The 13993-nt window shown below is 39.9% G+C and overlaps 1 protein-coding gene across 3 annotated transcripts in view; it reads right to left on the bottom strand.

Annotated features, from left to right (window-relative positions):
- The window catches only part of Dicer1 (dicer 1, ribonuclease III), a 70053-nt gene that overhangs the window by 47068 nt on the left and 8992 nt on the right, over window positions 1–13993 (bottom strand). For 2 of the 3 annotated variants that reach the window (XM_038335991.1, XM_038335989.1), the window contains exons 2-3: window positions 6118–6183; window positions 5213–5310 (exon numbers count right to left, since the gene is read on the bottom strand). The exons of the other annotated variant lie outside the window; for it this stretch is intronic. The gene's annotated coding sequence lies outside the window, so the exon portion shown is untranslated. The remainder of the gene's footprint in view (window positions 1–5212; window positions 5311–6117; window positions 6184–13993) is intronic. 3 annotated transcript variants of the gene reach the window in all.

Here is a 13993-nt window from a genome sequence, read left to right as displayed (position 1 = left end):
TCTTTTCCAGAAGTAATTTTCACTATGTAAGCCAGCAAAATAAAAGTTGATCTTTTAAAAATCATATGTGTTTATGTGTGTGCCAGTGTGTGCAACTGTAGCGACCACAGGCCAACATTGGATGTCATCCTCCAGCACACTCATTTTTTTGAGACAGGAACTCTTGCTGAAACTGGAACTCACCATCAGCTACACTGGTGTTATAAAACACTGTCATCTGAGCATAACGGCCACCATTCTCATCAGAACAGCTGTGACTACTTGTGATTTCCCCAAAGCAGATCTTACTGAGTGCTGGCCTTCCCTCATAGAAGGAGCAGGTGAGGAGAGTCCGTGGATACTTCCAGCTGCACGCCCCCTACACCTGCTGCCATCCTGCTCTAATTATGCATGGCCTCATGGCCTCAGGAGGTCGAGTGGAAAATTAACAGAAGAAGAGACCCCATCTATGTAGCTGTAAGAAGCTACCATCCATGCTGGGGTGGGAATTTCCAGTGGTGTGTCTGGTTTGCAGTCACCCACTCTCCTCTAAGTGACCTCTCACCGATGCTCTGTAAATAAACACAACAAACTCACAGGTTTCCCCCAAGTTGGACTTTGGTGGAGTTGTATTTTGGTTTGTCACTGGAGCCCTGGAATGAAGGGACAGAAATCCAAACTAGTTGGCATAGTCTGCAGGATCATAATAACTGGCTGGTCACCAATACCTCAGAATCTGTCCATCTCTACCTGTAACTACCACATACACACAACCCATCCTACTACCAGTTCAGATTACAGATAATCATGGTGCCTGGCTTTTTACACAGGTGCTTGGGATCAAAAGAACCAGCTCCTCATGCTCCCACTGCAAGCACTATACCCACTGGGCTAACCATCCCCAGGCCAATCTTTCTCAAAGTTTCAACCAGAACAGAAGTCAAGGATGTCAAGACTCTAGCTCCCGTCGATGAGCAGACTTTCCTGATCATGCACTTGGAACATTTACCCATACTCTACTAATTGCAGTAGTGTTCACTATTACTCTATGAGACCAGAAAAGAATACAGCTCTTTAGTTTTCTGAAAACCAAACATTTTACTTCCCAGTCTCTTTCATAATGAGGTACAACACTGCACTCATGTTTCAGAAATCAAGATGGCATAATTCAGTAAACACCTATTCAAGGTACTGTTGTAAGGAAGCAGCACAGGCACTGAGGATCTTGGAAAGACAGCTTGTCCACACACCAACAAACATTATCATTCTTACTATTCTTAATATGCTTTTCAAAGGAAGGAGACATGAAAGGGGTGAGAGAGTACTTTTGGAGAAACTATCAGGCAATTACCACCCCCCCACACACACACACACCACCACCACCACCACCACCACCACCACCCTGCACACACACAGCACCACCATCACCATTATTGAATCAAAGAAACCATATTCCTCATGGGAGATAATCAACTCACTTTCTACTGGAATCAAAGTCTAACATCCATTCCCTGCACCCCACCTGACACACATAGTTCCCAATTCCACAACACACAGGATTCAAGAACCTCGCATGGAAGTCAAGTTTACCTAGCTTCTAAAGATCAAGAGGCCACCCTGAAAGCCTACCAACTAAGACAGCACTTTCCTGAGCTTGCTACCACTCTATGATAGCTGTTTCACAATCACAGCTGATCTAGGAACCTTGCCTTTAAGCCTGGCCCCACACTTTTTCACTCAGCACATCAAGGCACCGTGGAAAGTTTCAACAAAACTAAGTCCTAGGGAATGGGACTCTAAGAGGAAGGAGAAAAGACAGCAACAATGAAAACAGCCAACAGTCTTTTTTCACTTCCAAATACTTTGCACATGAGACCAGCAGCTCCCCCCTGTCTAGAACACTTCTCAGATAAACAACTTTAATAACACGTAATCTAGAAAAATGATCCACAAAGCACGTAAGTATGCTCCCACTTTTTAAAGCAGAAGGAAACTATTCTTCAAAACTCAATATCATAAAATACAAAAGAAACTATGAAAATATGCCACAGCAAAGACGACTCAAAGAGACAGACAACAAAACATATTAACTGATCTTGGGAAGATCTCAGACTGACAGCTTTTCACAACAAAACTGGCTATACTAAAGGAATGTGACAGAACACACACACAGTGAACTGACTGTCACAGTCAGCTAGTCTGCACGTTCACAGCTCCTATGTTCTGGTGTGGTGAGAACACTAAGAAACCACACTGAGCAGGTACAACTATACAATGCATACAGTATTACCAACTGTAGCCCACTGACTATTAGATCTCTAGAACTTACTCCCCATAACTGAAATGTTAATGCCCTTCAATCAACATTTCCTCAGTTCCCCCCCCCCGTCCACTTGTCACCTATGCTCTCACGTTGTCAGAACTCTGTTTACTAGACCACGTAAGAGGGCCTGAAGTATTTGTCTTTCTAAGCCTGGTTTGTTGCACTTAGTGTAATGGCCTCTCTGTATAGTTAGGTTATCACAACTGTCAGCATTTCCTTCTTTATCATGATCAAATATTATCCTGGGGGGGGGGGGCATCTGTCTATCTGTCTGTCTGTGTATCCAATCTTGTTGACAGACACTTAGGCTGCTTCCATATTTTAGCTCCTGTGAATATACTTCAATAAACATACCAAACAGACATCTGCCTTTAAGAATAAGTTTTAATGCTAATCACATTAATAAAGGAATTACGTAAAAAATATTAATGAAGAGGTCTTTTAAACTACAGAAAACAACAGTGTTAAAAGACCCTGAAGGTGGTAACTTGACTACATGTGTGTCAGAGGATAGCCATATCCTTAGGAAAGACAAAGTATCATGTCTGGAAATTAGTCTCAAACAGTCACTAAGCAGAAGCCATACAGGTACAGACAAACTAACAAAGCAAAGTAACTAAATGGGTAAAACATGCATTTGTTATCCTACTCCAATTCTCGCAACAGCAGTTCTTTATTTTCTGAGTAATATTCCTAGTGTCTTCGTGGGGGGGGGGGGGTGTACGGGTGCGAGTGTGTGCTCCCATCTGCTGACAGACACAAGCACAGCTTTAGTACTGTGGTTGTTGTGAACAATGATGCAGCGAACATTCAAGTTAAAGTTATCATTCAGAGATCTGACTTCACAAGGGATAGTGCTGGATCCTTTTTAAAATTTTATATTGTAATATAATACAAGTAAGTACTTTGTTTCTGTTAGAGACAACAGGTAACTCTGGGACTATCACTCACTAGCCACTTTGCACTTTTTTCCCAAATAAGAGACTGCCTAGCATGTGTATTCTTAAACATCTGCTCATCAAAGTTGTCAAGGCTGGGTTTCAGACTTTCTTTCTGCCAATCACCTAGCCCTCCCATGGTACACGCCTCTCTTTGGGCTAGGAACTGGCTCATGCTAATCCACTGACAAAAGGTTTGGGCCTTTCAGTCAGTGGCTGAAAAGCAACTCTTCGCCTCAAACATGGTACAAGAAACGCTAGCCCTGTGTGCTGCTGAAATCATCTGACAGTCATAAAAAGATGTACTTCCAACAGCAACAATAAAGAAACTTGGTCCCTGGTAACATAAATGAGCAACTCAATCAATCAGCCTCAAAGCCTAACATAAAAACATCTCTGCCAAAAACATAAGCCAATAAATTCTCTTACTATTCAAGTTAACGTTGAGTTGAATTTTATGCAACTCTGAACTAATGATAGTGTAAATCACCAATACTGCTTCTATTATAAAAGATCTAGAAAGGAAAAAAAGAGAAAAGAACAGAAATAAAGGTGGGAGAGAAGAAAGAAAAAAGGAAAGGCAGGGACAAACCAAAAAGAAAGCCATCAGACTAGAAACCTCAGGTCCCAGGCCTGTGGCCAGATCACAAGCTAAGAGCTTCATTTACAGTACAACATTCAGAGTCCAGCACAACTCAGTGAGAGACCAGGATGACCTCCATCTAGAAGCTTCCATGACTTCTAAAGGTTAGCCATTCTCTCCTTACTTATCCTTATGAATATGGTTTAAACTTTCTGCAATCAGTAAATCTTCTTGAAACTGCTAATAGCCATAAACTAAAGTATTCTTCTAAAACTTTAAGGCACGTTTTATTCTTACCTTTGAAATCTCTACTCTTGCTTTAAAATAATTGATTAGACTGACCTTGAGTGCAGAAGCTGTATGTTTCTTTCTGTCCCACTGTCCTAAACCACAGCTGAGACACAATAAACTAACTAAGCAACTCTGTAGAAAACCAAGTCAGCTGAGTGGCACAAGCAGCTTTTTTTCTCTGATTTTTAGAACACAACCATTTTACATACACGCACAGACACAGCCTCTCCCTCCCTCTGTTCTTCCTGGAACATAGACACCCTCAGAACAAGATATGGGTTCTATTTTTCTGTATATATTAAATTTGCTGTTCTCATGTTTCATGTGTGTGTGTGTGTGTGTGTGTGTGTGTGTATAGAACTGAGCTAGAGATTCATGAATGTCCACACAACAATGTAAAGGACACAATCATGGGCAAGTCAATGTATTTTTATTGGTTTGGAAATAAACTGCTATCATCCCTGATGGTAGAGGACAGGATTTTACAAGGAGGTGGAAGATTGAAATTGAACCCTTTCAATTATATTTTCCATAAGGTCATAATATTTAAATTAATTTTTATTCATTTTATGTACAGTGGCTGGCCACAGTAAAACACTTTCTATTTAAGGAAAGCAAACCCAAGATTAAAACATCAATAGGTAACTTAATCATATAATAACCTATAATTTTGCCAATTTTTACTTTCTTTAGCATGTTTTAGCGATTTTTTAAAAAACTTAGCCATAAGTGAAAGGCTGAGAATCTGATGATATATACGAGTTTGAGTCTCATGGATGAATCACATTAACTTCTTTGGAAGAACCAAAAAATTAACTACAAGTGACTATTTTTAATTACAGGTTTTAAATTTTTTGTCAAATAATCTACCCGTGTGACACTGGAAAGCTGTATGCCAGCTCTGGTAGGTTATACACTTAACAGTATTTAGTGAGACTGGGGTATAATGCAGGGCAAAGCACTTACCTAATACAAAGCAAGGCTTTCATTCAATACCCAACACCACAAGAACAAAAGCCAAACAAACATAAAGAACAACGTAATAAAACACAAAAATAAGCCCTTATCCTCTTTCCACAGACAACAACCCAGCTTTACCGTTTTAATGTCTGCGACCTCTGTGTTGCTGCTGTCTGAACTGCATTCTGACATTGTGAGAGTTTATTGGAAAACCACAGCATGCCCAAGCTTCTGCTCTAAAACAAAGGTAGAAACAGTCAAGAATAAGATTCCTGTAAATGGAGGGCACACACCAGAGTCCCAACTCAGATGAGGAGCTGAATAACAGGCCATTAGTCTGTATCAACTTTTCAACAAAAGACATATGGGATATCTTATGTCAAATCTTCTAAAACAAAGAAAAGAGAGTGAGTGGCAGCAAAGGCAAGCCTGACCTACTGAGAGAAAAACTACGGCCAAACTCCAGGAAAGATTTCAAAATATATGTGACTCAAACGTTAAAGATTACACTTTACATATTACAAAGAAACAAAAAAAATATGATGCATTTACTTTCTAGGTTCCCATTTACAAAAACAAATAAAGATCATCAGAAGAGGTACTTGGCTGAGAAATCAAAATAGCTATATTAAGTCTTTAGTGTGTACATGAAATCCAACTCCAATTTAACAAGTGAAATTAAAAACAAGCTCTAAGGATGGTTAAACCTGTTCTATCCACTTTTCATTAAATTGGTTTATATGTAAGACAATTCAAGACTAGAATTAACAATGCTAGGGTTGAGAAGAAATTTAAATCTGGAGATGCCTTTCCTAAATGATTACTATGATTCAAAAACAAAGGAAGCATGAGGAATTGATATAAAAACCTTAACACAACTAACAATACTGATCTTATGACACTGGGCTTGAGCTCCCTAGCTTATACCATCTACACTACGATCATGCAGGTAAACCCTCATTTTGTACATTTTTTTTGTTAGCTAGCTGTTAATAAATCAGACTAGGATGGCCTTAACACTACATTAATAGATATATATTTACCTCGAAATGCTGACTCTAAGTTCTTTCAGAGTTTCCAAGTCTGTATTTATGCATACCCTAGGTAACCTAAAAGCAATCAGAGAGAGTATTTTAGAAGAGCAACTCATTAAAAAAAAGGTTAAGAAATTGACTATTTAACAAATTAGCTACATTATATTTAATATCAGAATAAAATCCTTCATAAATCTGCTAAAAGACAAGAAAACAGTACACGACTGAAATATCTGCCTGTTAAAATCCGTATGACATTCTAATACAACTGTAAAAAAGAAGCAAGTTTGTTATGCAATCCAGTTAGATACAAGGGAAAGCTCTTGGCACAGCACAAATTTTCCTAGTAAAATCTGCCTGTGATCCTACTAAATGAACACTATGACAAATCTACTGTACCACATGTCTTTCTACCTCCCAGCATGTCTGTCTCCTAAGGTTACCTCATCCTTCACTAGATTTTTAATCACATTATATATGCCACCCAGTAAGATGCAAAAACCATGCATAGCAACATGGGCGGTAGGAACACAGTTCATGAACAAAGCTGTATGAACGACTTCTGAAACCTTGTGAGAATACTCCAAGTAAATAAGAGTTTTCTAATCTCTGTAATCTCTGTTCCTCCATAACATGGGTTGTTCTTGGATGTGCTTTTCATGCCTCATAGGCTAGGAATGAGTTCATTTTAGATTATTCATTACAACGTATTGCTATTTAGATGCCTCTATGGGAAAGAACATGTTTTGCTACATGTGGCTTGACCTTGTGTTTGAACACCTTACTCATGTGACTATTCTTTTTTTTTGTTTGTTTGTTTTTGTTTTTGTTTTTCGAGACAGGGTTTCTCTGCAGCTTTAGACCCTGTCCTGGAACTAACTCTTGTAGACCAGGCTGGCCTCAAACTCACAGAGATCCGCCTGCCTCTGCCTCCCGAGTGCTGGGATTAAAGGCGTGCACCACCACCACCCGGCTTCATGTGACTATTCTTAACTCTCAGAGTATAAATTGTCTGATGCTCTAAATAAACTTCAGTTCTCATTTATTGCCTCCATTCTCCCAGGTCCTACTGCCTCTAGAAGGTGGTAAATAATGTTTCAGACCTGCCTGTTTCCAGCAATGCTCTAACCAAAAGTCAGCCAGTACAGGATTATGTTTCTCTATTACACTATCACTAGGCAATCTATATACACACAGAAAGTCCATCTGGCAAGTACAGGATAGTGACTTAAGTTGCTATCTAATTTTAATTGCTGATAATATGTTACAAATCTCCAAAATCCTGTTTCACAAGTCTTTCAAATAAGCTCTAAATGATACTAGGTTTTAAAATAAACCAAAAACTCCCATTAGCAACTCAGCAGTGGGCGCAGTTAGAGACAGACAGCTCTTCCATTCCTAGTATGAATTTTCAAGGCAAGCTAACAGAATCTCAGAGATTCTGTCACTACTAACTTTATAGATTTATGTCACACTCATCCTACTCTTGAGCTCCTAATATACAGCTTCCATAAAGCCCCTGGTAAGCAAGAGGGGGTCTCAGCATGAACATTACAGCATTGACATGCAGTCAAACGTGTTAGCACTGAAAAGTTCCCGGCAACAGAGGTGCTATGGGGATCCAAACACCTACAGCAAGCTAGCCTACACAATGGCACCAGCTCGGGAGCCCAACTGACCGCTTGAGATGATCACTTGGCATGGGGTAAAGAGAATTACACCTTAAAAAAATATTAAAATAAGAAACCCCTTTTCCTTTGTTTTTCGCATTCTCTTATTCTTCCCCTTCAGTGTGCAGAAACTCAAGCCTCTAGTTCCCTAACTACAGAAAGTTAACTCCAGAGCCTAAATGACATCTCTGAAATAGTACAAGGTACAGAACAACTAGTTTCCTGGGAAGAGATAGGCCTAATTTGTCACCTGACTCCAATTTATAAAACTGACCTCTCATTATCAAGTCAGAATACTAGAAAGTTCATCTCTAAAAAAAGGTCTTCGACCTGTGGCCAGTCATTGACCGTAGGACCTAAAACAGATATCAGCTATACTGTGCCAGACATAAGACATACAGCAAGAGGCCAGAGTCTTGTTTATGGTAGTATGGCTCAGTATATAGTCTCTTCTTCCTTTTCTATTGGTCACATAGGTTCTGTTATATAGTACCTGCTCTCAACTCCAACAGAAGTTTCCCACACACACAAAAAAAATGCTGTCTGCCTTGTAACAAACGAAGTTTGCTCATAGAAGTCGCCACTGCCCATGCCTTGCTTACAGATTCTGAGCTACCACAGCATCAGTTCTTAGGACTTCTTGCTTCCAGTTTCTGGGTTTGGATTTATAGACACCACTTAAGTACATAAAGATTAAAGTTCTTCCTGTCTTCAGAGTTGGCCTTGATGTGCTCCAGTCTACTTTAATGTTGCTCAATAATGAAACTGTTTCCTTCTTCTTCTAGCTCTGTGCAGAGAATTTCTGTTCTGTTTCTCCAACATGGCTTTAAAACATTTTAAACACAGTCCAATTCTCAAGACCAATTCATGCCAAATAGTAAATTTCATTTCTTGGAACTTAAGGACTCGAGAAACCCTAAAACATGTTCCTCAACAGCACAGAGAGAGAAAGTTTAAAAATAAGACGGAACTACTAAAGTAGGCCAACACTTGCTCTATTAAAAAGGAATTCACACATCCAATGGTCAGTATTGGTTAAAACCCCTCCTAAATCCCTTCCTTCCTCTTCTAAGTTAGGACAATGTCTCAGCTGTCCATAGGAAGGCCCATGTCAAATTGAGGCTCTGGCCTCTTCACACTAATGGAGTCAGCAATCAGGCACCATGAATGTGAATGATGTAGAAAGTAGTCTTTCTCTTTTTTTTGGTATCCAAATCCAGCAAGAGACACATCAGATAGGTCAAAGTGTATGCATATCAAGCCCCAATATTCCTCGAAAACTGTTTCCTGGCCCAAAAAGCAGGAACATGTATTAGGATGAAATAAGATCTTAAGCTTGGTAAAGCAAACACAGGAACTATCCTTCTTAACCTAAATTTTTAAAGAATTCTTAAACACTTAAAATATAATTAAGATTCAATACAGAAAATACAACCTTGTGTGCAACATAAAGCACAAGATTTTACATAGTATTTTCAGCCAGATTAATCTCAAGAAAACACAAATTCACAAAGGAGATAAATATATACCACCTTTAAACATGCCACTGTGACCCCAAGAGTATTTTGAGTTCAAGGCATTAAGAAGCAACAGATTCATGAAAAAGTCTCTCTTTCCCCTTTCTACCAAAAACTAAGGTATAAATCCCTCCAGTCTGCTCCAAAGGAAAGAGATCAAGTCTATAACTAGCAGACAGAGATGCCCCCATGACAGTCTGGACGATCAAACTTTACCAAACAACCCTTAGCTTTCATTAGTTCCTTCTAGATACTTCTAGATACCTTCTACAATTTTCCAGCCCTAAAGGTCCAAGCCTCCGTTCCTGCTTTTTCACACTTTATCACACTTAGCTATGACTGTAAACAAACCAGGCTGGCCGGCTAGTGAGCTCTGGTGAGCTCTCTCTCTCTGCTCTCTTTAGCTTGGCGCTTACACGCAGGCACGGGCATACCCAGCTCTTCTGTGGTTGCTGGGGATCAGAACTCAGGTCCTCATGCAAGGCTAGTAAGGGTTCTTACCCAAGAGCCTGATCCCATTTAGTTTTTTATTTATTGCTTAGCTTTTTTCTTCTTTATTTTCATTTTACGTGTATTGTGTTTTGCTTGCATGTAGTCACTCCATCTTCACAACAGGCACATTGACTGCCAATGATGTAGAAAGCAATTCTTTTAATTTGGGGCCAAAGCATTCTTTGGAGTTTCACTTTGTGTGTGGGGGGAAGAGGGGTGAGAGAGAAACCAGGTGTCCCTAAAAATAATAGTATCAACACCATTTTTAAGATTTTCCCCCTAAAACTCTGCTCTTTGTCAGATTATCTGGACTCCAACTACCAAATCTAAGAGAGTAGAAGTAAAGTTTCCTCCTCTCTATTCCCAACTACCTAGTCAGCATCAACATGATGATGAAAATCAGACAAATTAGGAAAATGGCACATAATAGGAAATAAAATTAAGCAGTTTTGTACCTACTAGTTCTCTAACCAAATCGGAAAGCTCCTGGTCAGTCCAGTGGGTGACCTTGTGGGCTGGGCTGAAGAGATAGCTCAGATGGCTCAGCACTGGCAGCTCTTCCAGAGGACCCAGGTTCAATTCCCAGCAACCACGTGGCAGCTCACAGTTGTTTGTAACTCCAGTTTCTGATGACCTTTTCTGACCTCCATGGGCACTGCATGCATGTGGTGCACAGACATACATGCACAGAAAACACAGTGCACATAAAATAAAAATAAAGAAAAAAGTAATAAATTAAAAAACTAAATGGGGTCGAGGAGATAGCTCCTGGGTAAGAACCCTTGCTGGCCCTGCATGAGGACCTGAGTTCTGGTCCCCAGCAACCACAGAAGAGCTGGATGTGGCCATGCCTACATGTAAGCACCAAGCTAAAGGGGGCAGAGACAGAGAGCTCACCAGAACTCACTGGCCAACCAGCTTGTAAGACAAGGTGTGCTCCTGAGCTCCTGGTTCACTCAGAGACCCTGTTTTAAAGGGACAAGGCAGAGAGTGACAGAGCAGGGCACTGGACATCATCTTTTAGTGTCTGCACTTGCACATCCATGCCCGCAGTCATACACACAGAGAAAGACACAATGGCAATCAAATGGGTAAGTTTTAAAATTTTAAAATATAAGATAAAATAAAAAATAGGGAATACCCAAAATAACCACAGTATGTAAGATAAATACATAAAGAACGTATCAACTATTTTTAGTGACTCTATATTATAGTAAGACAAATCTCAAACTAAAAACTGAAAGATTAAGGAGGAAAGAAATTGGATGATGAGTGCCAGAATTCAAACACCACTCTCTTTAGACTGCTAAAAAAAAGAGCACAGGACAGATGTTGACATTTCTACTTTTACTTGCCATAGCTGTCATTTAAAACAAAAACAAAAAACCTGAGTGTGGTCTGCTACACCTTTGCTATCCCTAATGGCCCACCCCTCAGCAACATGTCTATGAACAAGAGCAAATGAGAAAATATTTTGGCAAACTATGGTTTGGTTTTCAAGAGGCAACCTAGTATACCCATTGAGAAGGAGGGCAGATTATAACAGACAAAAATGTGTATGTCATGACGTCAAATGAAAATGCAGCTTTTAATTACAGTTTACCACTAAGACCTGCGTGGCTGTTAAACCTAGAGAAAGGAAAGGGATGGAGAGGAGGAGACGTCACCTAACACTGAAGACTAACTACTACTGCCACACGCGATGGTCTTGTTTACATTTGCAATTCCCCTACAATTTGAGTTCTGGAGTTTTTCTAAATTTGTAATATAAATGATCTTTGTTGTTATCATTATAGTAGTGGTGATGTGGTTTTGTTTGCTTTATTTGATACATGATTTCATGTAGACCAGGCTGGCCTCAAAGCCCCTATGTAACCAAGGATAACCCTGAAATGATTGATCCTCCTGCATCCACTTCCCAACAGGTGTGGACCACCAGGCCTGGCTCTGCTTAGATTTTCATTATATTGTCCCAAATGAAGTTTAACATAAGTAAAATGTTATTTTTAACACGTTCAATGCAGCAAAACTGTCCATGTGAAAGTATCCCTATGCTCTAGCCAACTGTCTGCTTCTTTGGAATCCATCTCAGAAAATGACACCGTGGCCCCAGAAGAACACAGACACCCACCATATCTTTCCAATAGCCCTAATGACAGCTATTCTTCAGTTTTGTTTTGAGGGGTGAATATTTAACACACCACGAGCTTTCAAGGTAAGTTTCAGGTTTGCACTTGATTCTCCATACCTTGCTTTTAACACTGTGCAACAAATGCTATGGTTTTATCCGGTCCATGTCTATCTTCTACCAATCTATCACACCAAAAGATATCTATGCGTAGGAAGAACTGCAGAAGTATGTGCAGACACACACACACACACACAGATAGAGACAGACAGACAGAGAGAGAGAGAGAGAGAGAGAGAGAGAGAGAACAGTTAAAAGGGTTAATCCTGCAAAGCAAATCTAAGTGACTACTGTATGCAGTGGATGTTTAATTAAATATGAAAAGACAGCAAAACTCCAGGCAAGGGTAAAGCTGTGCAGCACGTGGTAGTCTGCCCTCCTCACAATGCAGGCAATCAATCACACTCCCTACTCCCTATCACTCACCATTCACACAGCTCGTGCCAGCTTTGTCTAAGAGGCTGTTGGCAACCCCACAGGTGGGCTATCTAACCATCCAATCAGGGTCTGTTCCTGCCATGCCTCCCAAAAGCTCAAGTGTAAGTTATAGTTTTCCTTATTTACCAGACTCAAAAAAGAAATTCACTAAAGTAATGTAAAGTATATAAAGTGGAGAGACACAAAAAGATAATTTTAAATTGGTATACAAGTTAAAATAAAAAGTAAATTAGGTATAAAACTTTGGACTCACCAAGACAGGGTAGATAATGGAGTATTTTCTCTGAACTTGTCAAATACAAATAGACTAGACATTGTTAGTATTTATTGCTCGTATGTACTGTATATCATCATTGTAGTTATTATATATAGTTGTTTTTATATTAGTTGAACAGCCTTTTTTTTTTTAGACGAAAAAGGGGTGAAACATAGTGATATTTTGTTTGTGTTTTAACAAAGTTTGCCTGAAGATCAGAATGCAAGAGGCCAGGGAATGGTGGCACACACCTTTAGTCCCAGGACTCGGGGACAGAGGGATCTCTGTGAGTTCAAGGCCACTCTACGATGCACAAGATTGAATCTATCTAAAAGAGAAACAGCTCACACAAAAGTGATCCCAGCACTTGGGATCCCACACCTTTAACCCCAGAACTGAGGAGGTGGAGACAGGAGTGAGAGAGGACTATAAGGCGGAGGAGACAAGAGCTCTGTGCAGTCTGAGGAGACAGTCTGAGGAAAGGATCTTTGGTCTGAGCATTGGTAAGGGTAAAAGGTCTCTCTAGTGACTGGCTGCACTGCTTCTCCAATCCTTCTTCAGTTTTCACCTCCTAATATCCGAGTTTTATTTAGTAAGACCAACTAGAATTCATGTTACACTCAAGATCTCTGGAAAGAAAAAGAACCTCATCCTCGCTTACTATTAGCTACCCCTGTCCATGACTTAATTTGTTCATCTATTAACCTACTGTAAATTTCAAATTATGTCTGAAATGCAGGAAAACAATATTCATAATCCACTATCACTTTTTAAAAAAATATTTCTTTATTCTGTATAGTATACAATATTCTGTCTGTGTGTATGCCTGAAGACCAGAAGAGGGCACCAGACTTCATTACAGATGGTTGTGAGCCACCATGTGGTTGCTGGGAATTGAACTCAGGACCTTTGGAAGAGCAGGCAATGCTCTTAACCGCTGAGCCATCTCTCCAGCCCCCACTATCACTTTTTAATTCTGAGAATAAACTACAGCTCTTCCAAACAGCTGATCCAAAGGCTCAACAAGCAGCACTGGAAAGGCTGGGGCAGGAGGACTCCATGTTCAAGGCCAGCATGAGGACACAGGAGATCTTGTCTTTTTAAACACACACGCATAAAGTCCCAACTTTTTTACTCTAACCTTCAATTCACATCTATTAAGATAAAGCATCTTTTTGTAGTTAAAATACAAAACTCAGTTTAGATATCTTCTATTCCCACAAGCTTTAAACCTGAATTATTTCAAAGGTTAACACCTCCATCCTTGACATGCCAAGCCCATGGAATGACTAGAATGGAACTGTCAGAGTTACAACAGAGTGTC

This window comes from Arvicola amphibius, chromosome 7 (assembly GCF_903992535.2).
Source record: "Arvicola amphibius chromosome 7, mArvAmp1.2, whole genome shotgun sequence".
Classification (NCBI taxonomy): Eukaryota; Metazoa; Chordata; class Mammalia; order Rodentia; family Cricetidae; genus Arvicola; species Arvicola amphibius.
This window is presented reverse-complemented; position numbering and strand designations above follow the sequence as displayed.